General features: G+C 44.6%; 1 pseudogene; it reads right to left on the minus strand.

The window, feature by feature from the left end:
* Positions 1-220: 220 nt before the first annotated feature.
* LOC134760934 (cell division cycle protein 27 homolog) lies at positions 221-1285 on the minus strand (annotated as a pseudogene).
* Between the last annotated feature and the right edge of the window lie 9568 nt (positions 1286-10853).

Consider the following 10853-nt stretch of genomic DNA (forward strand, 5'->3'; position numbering starts at 1 on the left):
TTTCCAGGCTATCATTTATGTTAGGTTGAGTTATTCCTCCTTTATTAGTTTTACTTTTTGTTTTTCTGTTTGGGATTTTAGGTGGAAACTTCACTTTTAATTTATTCCTATTCTCCTTGGTTGTAGAACTGTCACTAGTAAACAGTCGTAAACTTCTTCAATTCAGTGCATTTGGGGGAGATGTCATAGTGGGGATCAATACCTGAGATATTGTATTTATTTATGGATGAGAACTTTCTGTTTGTGCAAGAATTGGAGTTACCTCTCGGGTATTTCCACTCTGTGAGAAGGCAGACTTTGCTTCAGTTTGGCCAGTTCTGGCAACAGACTTTTTTGAAGGGGCTCCGGTGGATGGCACATCAATTTCAGAAGGTGTATTAGTGTAGTTTTGTAAATAGGATCCATCTCCAGGACTTGGGGTTTCTAATGGCAAAATCCCAAAACTTGGGATTAATGGACTAAGAGCTGCTGGTCCTTTTTATAAACTTGGACCAGTTTTTGGTTTATTTTGAACCTGTTTAGAAAATATGGAAGTTCCTGTTCCCAGTGGGACAGTTTCAGGTGAAATTACAGCTGAATCAAAAAAAGATACTGGGGAATCTGTATTCAAGGAATACTTTGAACTGGAAGATTCTAAATTCAATCTGTTTAATTCAGTTGTGTCCTGGGGTGTTTCTGTAAGAATGGTCTCAGGCTGTCTGTGACATAAACTATGATTAGGTACTTGTGTTTTGCAAAAGTTGGTCAGACAGTTGCTAAATTTCTGTAAAGATGTGAATTTAAATGTTTGGTCAGGATATGGCATTTCACCTATTTCACATAATAATTCAAAAGGATACCAGAAGAAAAGATTTAAACTAAGGCTATTTTGGTAGCACTCTGATCCTTTGGCAAGCTGATCTGTCTTGCAATACACACGACCCAATAATTGAAGAGGAAAGCAAGCTGAATCACCAAACTCAGTAACAATATCATCATGGCTTTTCTGCTTATGAAACACTCCACCCGATAAGATTTGTTCCCCTTCTGCAAGCTTGCTGAGACCAACACAACATTTTGCAAGCAGGTATTCGCATTGCAGTGTAGTACTACTGTGTCTTTTCAAGAGTCTATATGCTTTATAGGCCTTTCCTGGGTGGTAAGAACAGGTCGCCAGTAAAAACAAGGCTTCTTCTAAGTGTACTTCTGCATAAAGGCGTTCTGCGAGGAAAACCCCATCTCGGTAAGCATAGAGATTTAGTGCTTGCCATATAGCAACCTGGACGGGCTCCTGCAGCACCGTCATCCTCGAGGCTCAGACACACTTTCTGCAATGCCTCAGGCACACCCCCTACCTCGCCCACCCCATTTCCCCCCGTAGCATCTCCGGCCCGCCAGCCTTGGCTCATTTAAACTCACCAGTTTTGGAGGTTGCCTGTTCACTCTGATGGTAGTTTCTTTTGCTGTGCAGAAGCTCTTTACCTTAATTAGATCCCATTTGTCAATTTTGGCTTTTGTTGCTATTGCTTTTGGTGATTTTAGACATAAAGTCCTTGCCGATGACTATTTCCTGAATGGTAATGCCTAGGTTTTCTTCTAGGGTTTTTATGGTTTTAGGTGTAACGTTTAAGTCTTTAATCCATCTTGAATTGATTTTTGTATAAGGTGCAAGGAACGGATCCAGTTTCAGCTTTCTACGTATGGCTAGCCAGTTTTCCCAGCACCATTTATTAAATAGGGACTCCTTTCCCCATTGCTTGTTTTTCTCAGGTTTGTCAGAGATCAGATAGTTGTAGACATGTGGCATTATTTCTGAGGGCTCTGTTCTGTTCCATTGATCTATATCTCTGTTTTGGTACCAGTACCATGCTGTCTTGGTTATTGTAGCCTTGAAGTATAGTTTAAAGTCAGGTAGTGTGATGCCTCCAGCTTTGTTCTTTTGGCTTAGGATTGACTTGGCGATGTGGGTTCTTTTTTGGTTCCATATGAACTTTAAAGTAGTTTTTTCCAATTCTGTGAAGAAAGTCATTGGTAGCTTCATGGGGATGGCAAAGGAATCGAGGAGAAGAAATACCATTTGATCCAGCCATCCCATTCCTGGGCATATACCCAAAGGACTATAAATCATGCTGCTATAAAGACATATGCACACGTATGTTTATTGCGGCATTATTCACAATAGCAAAGACTTGGAACCAACCCAAATGTCCAACAATGATAGACTGGATTAAGAAAATGTGGGCCATATACACCATGGAATATTATGCAGCCATCAAAAATGATGAGTTCATGTCCTTTGTAGGGACATGGATGAAATTGGAAATCATCATTTTTGGTAAACTATCACAAGAACAAAAAACCAAATACCGCATATTCTCACTCATAGGTTGGAATTGAACAATGAGAACACATGGACACAGGAAGGGGAACATCACACTCTGGGGACTGTTGTGGGGTGGAGGAGGGGCGAGGGATAGCATTGGGAGATATACCTAATGCTAGATGACGAGTTAGTGGGTGCAGTGCACCAGTATGGCACATGTATACATATGTAACTAACCTGCACCTTGTGCACATGTACCCTAAAACTTAAAGTATAATAATAAAAAATAAATAAAAAATAAACTCACTAATTACCAGTGGATGGGGGAGGCCAAGCCAGAATGACTTCTTTACCCTGCCAACTCTGGAAAGCCTGACCCCTTGTGTTCCATTGCAAAGCAAGAGTCACATCAAGTTTGGAAAACGGATCCACTCCCAAGTTCAGTGGAGGGATGTGGCATGTAGGACGAAGGACTCTCTTCCTTCTGATTTGGTCTGCACAGTGGGGCCTAGGGCTGGAGCTCTCTCTGTGCAGACTGCTCACTCCCTCTACCTTGGGTTACATCAGCCCCACCCTGGGACATGAGCCTTGGCAGATTCTGGAACTTCCTGGCCCTTAAGTCGCTGTCAGAAACCCCATCTCGTGCCCGGATGCCCAAATGACTGTTGCTCGCACCTCTCTGGAAACATTGGAAATCTCTCCTCTGCGCATGGTCACCTAAAACACCAGGAGCTCTGGACACACGGCCTCCATCCACCTCACTGCTTTCGGGAGAGAATGCTGAGAGTTTCTTACTGACTCTTGACTTGATTTCTTCATGGGTGTGTAGTTAAGACGTAGTGAGAACAGATGTATTAACTCAGGCCGGGTGCTGGTGGCTCACACCTGTAACCCCAACACTTTGGGAGGCCGAGGCCATAGGATCCCTTGAGGAATCGCCTAACTCTGGGGAGTTTGAGGCTGCAGTGAGTGAGCCATAATGGTGTCACTGCACTCCAGTCTGGGTTAAAGACAGAGTGAGGCCCTGTCACAGGCAGGAAGTCAGGCAGGCAGGCAGGCAGACAGACAACAGCTGTATTATGTTCTTCTCAGGGTAGGAAGTAAAAATAACAGAATACAGCACTTAATTTTTTGGGGAGGGATGGAGTTACACTCTTGTTGCCCATGCTGGAGTGCAATGGCACCATCTTGGCTCACCGCAACCTCCATCTCCCGTGTTCAAACGATTCTCCTGCCTCAACCTCCTGAGTAGCTGAGATTACAGGCATGTGCCACCACACCCGGCTGATTTTGTATTGTTAGTAGAGATGGCATTTCTCCATGTGGGTCAGGCGGGTCTCGAACTGGCCATCTCAAGTGATCTGCCCACGTCAGCCTCCCAAAGTGCTGGGATGACAGGCGTGAGCAATTGCGCCTGGCCAGCTACGCTTTTTTTTAATTTTAAATCTTAATCTATTTATTATTATTATTTTTTTTTGAGACGGAGTCTCGCTCTGTTGCCCAGACTGGAGTGCAGTGGCATGATGTTGGCTCACTGCAAGCTCTGCCTCCCAGGTTCACGCCATTCTCCTGTCTCAGCCTCCCAAGTAGCTGGGACCACAGGTACCCGCCACTGCCACTGGCTAATTTTTTGTATTTTGAGTACAGACGGGGTTCTTGTGCTAGCCAGGATGGTCTCAATCTCCTGACCCCCGTGATCCGCCCGCCTCGGCCTCCCAAAGTGCTGGGATTACAGGCGTGAGCCACCGCGCCTGGCCTATTTATCTACTTATTAACTTTGAGTCCAGGTAATGAAACCAGTCAGTTTTTGTATTTTTTTAGAGACGAGGTTTCACCATGTTGCCAAGGCTTGGATTGAGGTATCCACCTTCTCTCGCCTCCCAAAGTGCAGTGATGACAGGCGTGAGCCTACCACGCCCGGCTCCCCAACTTCCACCCCAGCTTATCCCTCAGGTGCCCGAGGTCGAGCGGTGGTGTGTGGTTCCCAACCCCAGCGGCCCTTCTCCAGTCGCCACCACGGTGTCTGCAAGTGGGTCCTGAGGGAGCTCGTTGGTGTGGGAGTCGAGGCAGTTGAGTGAGACGCACCCCTCCCACATGGGGAAGGGTGACGCCTGGTCTGGCAAGCGCAGGTCCCGTGCTGCCCTCTGGCGGGTGCACGCTGGCCATGTGAGCGATTGCGGTGGGCTGGGGCAGGTGACGCGTTCACCGGCCGGCCGCCGAGGGGCTACCGTTCTGCCTCCGACAGGTTGTGTGTGGGTTTACTTGGAGGTGCTTTGCCTGGGAGAAAGGAGGCGGGTGGATCGGGGGACCCTTGGAGGATTGCGTTCACGCGCAGCGGCCAGGCCCCCTGCCCAGACCGCGAAGGCTCAAGGTTGCCGCACAAGGATTTTTCCTGGTACCACAGGCCCCCTCCCTTCCTCAGGCGTCCCTGTGCGCCTCTGTGGGCCTGACGAGGGGCGACTGGCAGGAGGGGAGTGTGACTCACCCTCGGTGAGAAAGCCTTCTGTAGCGATCCGAGAGGTGTGCCTTTGGGTACAGGATCCCCCAGCCTGCCGCCTCTCTCTGCATTATGGTAGTGCTGCTGTAGCGACTAGCTTGCAGAAGACACTCCTCCGCTTCCCCCTCGACAGGGTGGGGGGGAGATCGAGGGTTTCGCCGGCCTCCGTGGTGGGGACAAAGGGCGGTTCATCGCCTACTGTGTGGCCCGCGCCTCCCCTTTCCAAGTTGGGGGAGGATCCCGCTGGGCTGGCCGGCATCCTAGTGGTTGGGAGGCTGTGCGAGCAGTGGCTGTGCCCGGCGATCCGTCCAGTGCGTGACCTGCTCTGCTGTGAGCCGGATCTCCGCCCACTCCCCTGCGGAGCAGCTACTGGTGCCAAAGACCGCGTTTGCGTGGCATGGGGTTGGGCTGCCTGACCCTGGGAAGCGTCCCAACTGGGGGCCGCGCTGGTCTCCCGGAGCTTGACTAGGTTGGAGGATGGACGAGAAACGAGCAACGTGGCCCTGGCGTTGGGTTTGTGGCTGAGGTTGCTTCAGGGTCCCGATGGTGGGACCCGGCGCTCGTGAGGTGGGTCTCAGTGGGTGCTGAGGGCCGTCCAGCATCCTAGGTGGGGCTCCATGGGACCTCTCTCGTGTCTGTGGCAGTGGGATCCTGTGGCTCTGTTTTCCTGGTGGCCCGGCCGTGTCTGAGGTTTCTCCCCGAGCCGTCCTTCTGCGGTCTCCCGGGTGCCCTTGCCCTCATAGTCTCTGGCCTTGCCTGTCTGTGCCCCCCACCCCGCCCGCGGATCGTCTCTCTCCTAGTGGCTCACCAGCTTAGGCTGTGGCGGCCCCGTCTAGGACCAAACCCGGCTCCGCCTTGTGGGGCGCCACCGCTGGCCACTGGTTGGCCTGTTGTCCTTGTCCCCAGGTGTGTGCCTTCAGGACCTGTTCGGCGGCGCCCCGTGTGGGCCTGGTGGGCGCCTGGAGGATTTCGGGTCGTTCTGCAGTGCATGTTGGGAAAAGGGTTCCGGGGGCTGGCCGCGACGGCGGCGGTGGTAGGGGAGCTGCGGGCCCGCCGAAGGCCAGTCATCTGCTCCAGGTACGGCGCGGGGCTGCCTTCATGCTCAGAGGCCACTGGTGGTGAGATCCCTGGCACAGCAGTCTGCTTCTCCTTCGCTGCCCAAACATCGGGGCCGCCCAGTGTCTGCCGCGCGTGAGTGGCCATCGGTCCCTCGAGGCTGCCGTGCACGGTTCGGGTGGACTGCCTCCTCACACGTGGCCATGGAGTGTCCGGAGTGGTGAGCCCGTCGGGGGGTGTGTGGGGCTGCTAAGTGGAAGGGGTGGAGGAAAACTTGTCAGAGTGTCAACAAAGATCGTAAGTTGGAGCCTGGTGGTGAGGCTACAGTTCTGTATCTTGACTGTGGAAGAGGTAGTTACAGAGATCTACACCACATAAAAATGCACAGAACACACGCACGAACATACACACACACAAAAATGAATGCATATAAAACGGTTGCCATCTGAGTAAGCTTTCTGAATTGTACCTATGTCAGTTTCCAGGTTTTGATAATGCTCTATGGCTATGCGAGACGTCACCACTGGAATTAGTGAAGAGTACCTAAGACATCCCTGTACATTTTGCAACTTCCTGTGAATCTATAATTATTTCAAACGAAACTTGAAGGTCATAGCAGACTTTCACTTCAAAGAGGAAAAAAAACTGAAGATTAATGAAATTGTTGAAGAACATCAAATACCCAACAATCTGTATGAGAGCTGTATTCTGTCCACTTGCAGCACAGCTGTCATTTAGCCTCTTCCTGACGTGCCCTGGAACTTGAACTCCCTTTGGATTGCCAAGGCCGGTAGTGTTTATTTGTTACTAACTTTGTACTGGACCCCCCAAAAAATGAAAAGTGATTGAATAATCATTTATAATAACAACTAGCAATTTTACTTATAAAGAGACAATACTGGTAACGAATTGAAATATTTAGGGTAAAGAATAGGATCTTTGTAAGACAATACTGGCAAAATTTAAAAAGAAAAAATAAAGAATCAGAAAGATAAGTAGTTCAGTATTGTGAAAAAATTCTCGATCTGAGAAGCAAAAGAACAGAGATTGTTTTGTGTTTCTGCTCCAAACCTGATGAATCACCTTAGGTGTGTTTTGTTTCTGTGCCAAAGCTGCTGAATCATCTTAGGCAATGCATGCCCTTTCTCCGAGTCTGTTTTCTTTTATACAAAATAAAGTGAGCTAGATCATCTCCAAGGTCCCCCAAATATTCACATTTTCGGCTGTACATGAACTTCAGTTGAATTCCTAATTTCAGTGTGGCTAATACATGTATGCTGCACCACAAGCAGTGTGTCTAAACCCTCATGTTGGTCCTAAAAACTAATTAGGAGCAGTTTGTAAATTCCGTTGTTGTAGAATCTGCAAAGGGATATTTGTGAGCACTTTGAAGCCTATGGTGAAAAAGAAAATACCTTCACATAAAAACTATAAAGAAGGTTTCTGAGAAACTGCTTTGTGTTGTCTGCATTCATCTCACAGAGTTAAACGTTTCATTCCTTTGATCAATTTGGAAACTCTGTTCTTGTACAATCTGCAAAGGGATATTTGTGAGTGCTTTGATGTCTATGGTGAAAAAGGAAATATCTTCACATAAAAACTAGACAGAAGATTTCTGAGAAACTACTTTTTGTTGTATGAATTCATCTCACAGAGTTAAACCATTCTTTTGATTGAAAAGCTTGGAAATTGTGTTCTTGTAGAATCTGCAGAGGAATATTTGTGAGCACTTTGAGGCCTATGGTGAAAAAGGAAATATCTTCACATAAAAACTAGAAAGAAGGTTTATGAGAAACTGCTTTGTGATGTGTGCATTCATCTCACAGAGGTAAATGTTTCTTTTCATTGAGCAGATTGGATACTCTGTTCTTGTAGGATCTGCAAAGGGATATTTGTGAGCAATTTGAGGCCTATGGTGAAAAAGGAAATATCATCACATAAAAACTTGACAGAAGTTGCTGGGAAACTTCCTGGTTATGTGTGCATTTATCTCACAGAGTTGAAGAGTTTAATGATTCTTTTGATTGAGCAGTTTGGAAAGAGTATTTTTGTAGAATCAGCAAAGGGATATTTGTGAGCACTTGGAAGCCAATGGTGATAAAGGAAATATTTTCACATAAAAACTAGACAGAAGCTTTCTGAGAAACTTTTTTGTGATGTGTGCATTCATTTCAGAGGTGAACAATTCTTTTGATTGAGCAGTTTGGTAACGGTCTTTTTGTAGAATCTGCAAAGGGATATTTGTGAGAGCTTTGAAGCCTATGGTGAAAAAGGAAATATCTTCACATAAAAACTAGAAAGGTTTCTGAGAAACTGCTTTGGAGTGTGTGAATTCATCTCACAGAGTTGAAACTTTCTATTGATTGAGCATTTTGGAAACAGTCTTTTTGAAGAATATGCAAAGGGATATTTGTGACCACTTTGAGGCCTATGGTAAAAAAGGAAATAACTTCACATGAAAACTAGACAGAAGCTTTCTGAGACACTTTTGTGTGATGTGTGCACTCATCTTACAAAGTTGAACCATTCCTTTGATTGAGCTGTTTGGAAAAAGTCTTTTTGTAGAATATGCAAAGGGATATTTGTGAGCACTTTGAGGCCTATGATGAAAAAGGAAATATCTTCACATAAGAACTGGACAGAAAGTTTCTGAGAAACTACTCTGCAATTTGTGCATTCATCTCACAGAGGTAAACGTTTCTTTTCATTTAGCAGATGGGAAACTCTTTTCTTGTAGAATCTGCAAAGGGATATTTTTGAGCAGTTTGAATCCTATGGTGAAAACAGAAATATCATTGCATAAAAACTTGACAGAAGTTTCTTAGAAATTTTTTGGCTATGTGTGCATTCACCTCACAGAGTTGAACCATTCTTTTGATTGAGCAGTTTGGAAACAGTATTTTTGTAGAATCAGCAAAGGGATATTTGTCAACTCTATGAGGCCTATGGTGAAAAAGGAAATATCTTCAATAAAAACTATAAAGAATGTTTCTGAGAAGCTGTTTTGCAAGGTGTGCATTCAACTCACAGAGATAAAAGTTTATATTCTTTGATGAATCTGGAAATCTGGAAACTGTTCTTGTAAAATCTGCAAAGGGATATTTGTTAGTGGCTTGCGACCTATGGTGAAAAAGGAAATATCTTCACATAAAAACTAGATAGAAGATTTCAGAGAAACGTCTTTGTGATATGTGCATTCACCTCACAGAGTTGAACCTTTCTTTTGATTGAAAAGTTTGGAAACAGTCTTTTCAGAGAATCTGCAACGGGATATTTTCAGCATTTTAATAGGTATGGTGGAAAGGGAAATATCTTCACATAAAAACTGGACAGAAGCTTTCTGAGAAACTTCTTTGTGATGTGTGCATTCATCTCACAGAGCTGAAACTTTCTTTTGATTTAGCAGTTTGGAAAGAGTCCTTTTCTAGAATCTGCAGAGGGATATTTGTGAGCCATTTATGGCCTAAGGTAAAATAGGAAATATATTTACACAAAAAATAGACAGAAGTATTCTGAGCAACTTCTTTGTGAAGTGTGCTCTCATTTCACAAAGTTGGCCCTCTCTTTCGATTGAGGAGTTTGGAAACAGTCTTTTTATAGAATATGCAAATGGATATTTGGAGCACTTTGAGGCCTATGGTGAAAAAGAAAATATCTTCATATAAAAACTAGACAGAAGCATTCTGAGAAACTTCTTTGTGATGTATGCATTCATCTCACAGAGTTGAACCTTTCTATGAATTGAGGAGTTTCAAAACCGTTCTTTTATAGAATCTGCAAAGGGATATTTGTGAACCCATTGAGGCCTATGGTGAAATAGGAAATATCTTCACATAAATACTACTCAGAAGATTTCTGAGAAACTTCTTTGTGATGTGTGCTTTCATCTCACAGAGTTGAACCTTTCTTTTGATTGACCAGTTTGGAAACAGACTTTTTGAAGAACTTGCAAATGGATATTTGGAGTGCTTTGAGGGCTAGTTTTTATGATGTGCTTTTCTAGTTTTGTGATATGTCCATTCATCTCACAGAGTTGAAACTTTCTGTGGATTGAGCAGTTTGGAAACAGTCTTTTTGAAGAATCTGCAAAAAATATTTGTGAGCCCTTTATGGCCTACAGTGAAATAGGAAATATCTTCACATAAAAACTAGACAGAAGGTTTCTGAGAAACTACTTTGTGATGTGTGCTTTCATCTCACAGAGTTGAACCTTTCTTTTGAATGAGCAGTTTGGAAACACTCTTTTTGTAGAGTCTGTAAATGGATATTTGGAGCACTTTGAGGCCTATGGTGAAAAAGGAAATACCTTCACATAAAAACCAGACAGAAGGTTTCTGAGAAACTACTTTGTGATGTGTGCTTTCATCTCACAGAGTTTAACCTTTCTTTTGAATGAGCAGTTTGGAAACACTCTTTTTGTAGAGTCTGTAAATGGATATTTGGAGCACTTTGAGGTCTATGGTGAAAAAGGAAATACCTTCACATAAAAACCAGACATAAGCTTTCTGCGAAACTTCTTTGTGATGGGTGTATTCATCTCACAGAGTTGAACATCTCTTTGGATGCAGCAGTTTGGAAACAGTCTTTTTGTATTATCTGCAGAGGGATATTCATGAGCAGTTTACAGCCTATAGTTAAAAAGGATATATCTTCTCAAAAAAAACTCGACAGATCCATTGTGAGAAACTTCTTTTAGATGTGTGCGTTCATCTCACAGAGTTGAACTTTTCTTTGGATTGGGCAGTTTTCTAAACAGTCCTTTTGTAGAATCTGCAAAGGGACATTTCTGAGCCCATTGAGGCCTATGGTGAAAAAGGAAATATCTTCACATGAAAGCTAAACAGAAGCTTTCTGAGAAACTTCTTTGTGATGTGTGCATTCATCTCACAGTGATGAAACTTTCTTTTGGTTGAGCAGTTTGGAAACAGTCTTTTTGTACAATCTGCAAAGGGATATTTCTGAGCCATTTGAGGCCTATGGTGAAAGGGAAATATCTTC

Source organism: Pongo abelii, chromosome Y, assembly GCF_028885655.2.
Source record: "Pongo abelii isolate AG06213 chromosome Y, NHGRI_mPonAbe1-v2.0_pri, whole genome shotgun sequence".
Taxonomy (NCBI): domain Eukaryota; kingdom Metazoa; phylum Chordata; class Mammalia; order Primates; family Hominidae; genus Pongo; species Pongo abelii.